The sequence below is a fragment of the Corvus brachyrhynchos genome, unplaced genomic scaffold, assembly GCF_000691975.1.
Source record: "Corvus brachyrhynchos isolate BGI_N302 unplaced genomic scaffold, ASM69197v1 scaffold10, whole genome shotgun sequence".
NCBI lineage: Eukaryota > Metazoa > Chordata > Aves > Passeriformes > Corvidae > Corvus > Corvus brachyrhynchos.
In genome coordinates this window covers 3268576-3272880 of record NW_008236180.1, presented here as the reverse complement: position 1 = coordinate 3272880, position 4305 = coordinate 3268576, and the positions used below count along the sequence as shown (strand labels likewise).

Here is a 4305-nt window from a genome sequence, read left to right as displayed (position 1 = left end):
CTGCTGGTGCCTCCAGCCATGCCTGTGCCCTCAGCTGGCTCCACAACCTTTATGTGTTCTCCCCTCTCCAGACACTTCCCAGGGGGATGCTTGCTGCTCTTCTCCATGGGTGCTGCAGAGTGGCTGCCCCTCGCCTCACCCCAGGGCTCATAGCCTCACAGCAGTCACTGAACAGGGATGCTGTTGGGGTCCAGAGGTGGTCCCCTGCACTGTGGCATCACATCTCCAGCCTGTAGGTTGCTGTGCTTGAGGAGCTGGAGGCAGCACACTGAGGGCTTGAGAAGCTGTGAGCCCTCACCTCTGGTCGCCCTCCTGCCTCCCCGCACATCCCCAGCAACCCCAGGGTACTCACATGTTGGCTTCAGGGGTGTCAGGCAGGGGGATGCGGAGGTAGGTAATGTCCTGGAAGACAGAATAGGAAGAGGGAGAAGCTCAGGCACTGCAGCCAGGGTGTCATACATGGTCAGAGTGGAGCTGGCAGTGCCTTTGCTCCTCGCCCACAGCTGCCTGCAGGGTTTTGCTCCCCCCACACAGCACCCCCCTGCATGGGGATGGGGCCACCCTCTCCCTGGAGTGAAGGGCAGGGCAAGGGGAGACCAGCAACTCGTGGGAGGGGATGGGAAACAAGAGGAGTCTGGAGAGCTGGAAATTGTTTCCTGTCAGCGTTCAAGGACGGGTTATAGCCACAAGACAGCCAGTTTCCCATGCCGGGGGCCACCCAGCTCCTCTGGGATCTGTGACCAAGGAGAGGTGTACATGCCATGGGATGCTCAGAGGGGGAAGGAAGATGCAGCATGGAAGGAGCTGCAGGAATCTACACGGTGACTTCTGATGCAGGACCCTACCTTCAGCAAGGGCTGGGGGGATTCATGGATCGAAACAATGTGGGTGATCTTGTTCCGGCTTAGCTGCTCCAGGTCTTTGGCATCTGAAGGATAAAACTAGATATCAACGTGTATTCATTTCCTACCCTTCTCTTCCCACAGTGCTCCCACCCTGCTTCTACAGCCAGCCAGCACAGAGAGCCTTGCTCCAGCAGATCAACTGCATCCCACCCCCACATGCAGCAGTGCAGACATGGGCAAACATGGAAACCTGGAATGCCAATCCCATGATCCCAAACCAGAGGCCTCTCCCTGATCCCTCGTCCTTGCTGCTCATGCTGATTGAACGCACAGAAACGCTCTGAATCAGCAGGCAGTGTCCCTCCTGCCTGTACTTGTCCCCACTTGGGAGGAGACCTGTGCCCTGCCCACACCTCCTTGAGCAGACACATACGTAGCACCCGGACTTGCTGCAGCCTGAGAGATCTGCTTTATCTTGTGAACTATTGAAGTGGAGTTGCAGCAATTTATATCAACTCTAATTTTCTGTAGAAAACACCTGGGCAGTGACTTGCAGTCTTCTCTGCAGCTGTGTGGACAGAAACGGGGTGTCCTTGGCTGTTTGGGGCAATGCCCTGCCTCTCACCAATTCTTCAGCATTCTGGCTGTGATCCTGGCCTCCGGTCTAGCACAGCAGTTGTTGCACAGGGAGGGGAGTGTGCTTGTCTTGCTGAGCAGCTTCCGAGTGTCTCCCTTTCATGCCACAACCAGCAGATGCTGCAAACGCAGCCAGAGAGGAGGGGAAACATTTCCCCATCTCATTCTTTTGCGTTTCTAAACTTTCACGCGGTGTAAAACCTTGGCTCAGGAATCCAGCCCGTGATGTGCTAATGGCATGATGTGAATTTTAATAGGAGTGAGTCTCAAGGGAAATGCCCTGCAGGGGAGCTGCGCTCTGTGTGGGGAGGGAGATGGGGACTCTTGGGGGACTCACAAAGCACCCGCTACTTTCCCATCTGCCTTGGAAGGCAGTGACAGCAAGGGGTGACACTGGAATCAAGGCTTACCAGGGCTGAAAAAGGTTCCAGTTGGAGAAAATGTCTCTGTGAGCTTAATGTTGCAGGCCTAGAATCTTGTTGTCACCCTGGATTGCCTGGCAGAGTGATAAGGGATGTTTGGATGGCATCAGGCCTAGGCCCCACAGCAGAGGCTGGTCACAGGAACCCCCCTGATGAACCTGGCAGCTGGGTGCCCTTGTCCCTCCGTTCCCAGCAAGCCACAGCCCACCCAGCCCAACCCAAAGTGCTCCATGGGGCACTGGGAGGACAGGGCTGCCACTCCAGTGACATTTCCTTAACAATTCACGCCAGTGGTTTTAAATTTCCACAGCACTTACAGAAGGAACCAAGCTCACAAAGGAGCCATCAAGGAGGCAGGAGTACTCATAAATGCTGGTTTGTCATGGCAGATGCCAACACTTGGTCATTAACTATCCCCTGACAATGAAAACCCCTTAAAATAGTGACTTGGTGTAAGAAGGGGTGACTGCCTCTGGGAAATTCCCTCCTGAGGGGGGGCAGCCCCCTCTGGCATCTTCTACAGCTGCAAAACTGGGGAGCATCACCCTGAAGTGCCCCAGTCCTGCTCCCTTGCATCCGTGTGGCACCACCAGCTCCTCTGCTCCTGGCACAGGATCCATATTCCTTCCTTGGTTCCTTTCCCCCACGTATCTCAAGAGCTCAGGGCAGCTGTTAAATAAGGAAACCATGCAAAGGCAGGGGGTCTCTGCCTTGCTTTTCCCGCAGTGCCTTCACTCCCACTACTGCCAACCCAAACTGGGTGAGAGAGCAGAGCAGGCCATGGGTGCAGGCAGAGCAGTAGGCGCAGGCAGGGTGGTGGGTGCAGGCAGGATGTCAGGCAGCGTTTGCAGGCAGGGAGACACCAACTCAAGCAAACCCCACTTCCCAGCTGGAGAACATCTCTGCAGCAGCTGGGTTCCACTTACCAACAAAGTTCCCAAGGTAGAGGCCGGGAAGGATCTGTGGGACACAAGGGAAAGTGGCAGTGTGAGCAGTGACCTTGTGCTGTGGTACCACTGTGGGACCCACGCTGGGAAGCAGTGACCTTGGTTGGAGGGGCCAAAGTCCTGGCATTGACATGACCATCACCAGCCCCAGGGCAGGAATGGTGCCAGTGCAGCTGGACCTGTGCATTCCCAGGGCTGCTGCTGCACTGGCACCCAGGATGTGGGGCTGGATGTAGCCCCGGCACCTGCAACAACCTGGCACTGCACTCTCAGGGGTGCTGGGAGCCAGACACAGCTTTATTATGCTCCTCTTGTTTATCATCAATAAATCTTTCGTTGGGGTTTATTACCTGAGCTCAGCAAGTTGCACATACACCTTTGTACAGCCTTGGACTATACCCGTGACCCGTGGAAGCCCTGCTGCCTGAGGGATGGGAAAGCAACAGGCACAGAGAAGCTTGCAGGGGATGTGGTTATCCCCCTCCCAGCCCCAAGCTCTGCTCCCCTCACTCTGCACTGCAGGAAGCCCATTTCTCACAGTCCAGGCACAGACTGCTCTGGACACCGTGCTTTCAGCTCATTTCTCCTGGGAAATTCCACTTCTCATGATGAAAAGATAATTACTTGACAAGGCCCCTGTTAACAGCACTGCAGATGCAGAAGCAGGACACCTTGCAAACCTTCTCAGCCAGAGCTATTTTATATTCTCCCTCACTCACTGCCTGGGCAGTGAGTTCAATCCTGTATCCAGCCAGTTCTCCACCAGCTTCTCCCTGCAGCAATATTTGATGCCCTGGGCAGGTGGAGGTGATTTTCACCAGCACAGCTGGACTCACACTTGTCTCACTGCTCACATTTGGAAACGCTTCCCTCGATTGAACAGCTTAAAGAAGGGGTTTTTTTTTGTGATTCCTGCGATTTTAGATCAATTTCCTATCGACGGGGGGCCTTTAACTCACAGCTGCGGCACTGAGAGGAGCGGGTGGGAGAGCGCTAGTTAGCAAGGGCAGCTCCCAAGGGCAGGACACTGAACCGTGAATAAACAGCATGTGCCTGTCCCCAGCACCCTGCTGACCCGATCCTCAGAGGAAAAAACGGGGCAGCATATAAATAAAATAGTGCCCATCCCCTCTGCCCCGTGATGCTGAGCCCCATGCCCAGCTCAGGCCCGCTGAGCACGGGATACGAGACCAGCAGACTCGGGGTCATACAGGGCTCCCAGCGTGTGCTTGGCGCTAGTTCCTTGGGATTAAAGGTGTTGGGAAAGGTTCCCCCCTTCCTTGAAGGAACTCGCTGTGACCCCTGCCCTCCACACCCCCCTAGCAGCTGTCGGGACGAGTCCCAGCGCAGCGTCCCTGCCTGTTTCACCTCCGGTTTGCTCTGCCGGCAGATAAACGAACTGCCTGAGAGCCGAGCCCTGTGCCGGATCCAGTGCCGGCAGGTGAAACGCCGCTT

The 4305-nt window shown here is 55.7% G+C and overlaps 1 protein-coding gene across 1 annotated transcript in view; it reads right to left on the bottom strand.

The window, feature by feature from the left end:
- The window catches only part of DUSP15 (dual specificity phosphatase 15), an 11338-nt gene extending 8476 nt beyond the window's left edge, over positions 1–2862 (bottom strand). Inside the window, exons 1-3 of the mRNA XM_017735635.1 lie at positions 2830–2862; positions 846–928; positions 353–402 (exon numbers count right to left, since the gene is read on the bottom strand). The gene's annotated coding sequence lies outside the window, so the exon portion shown is untranslated. The remainder of the gene's footprint in view (positions 1–352; positions 403–845; positions 929–2829) is intronic.
- Between the last annotated feature and the right edge of the window lie 1443 nt (positions 2863–4305).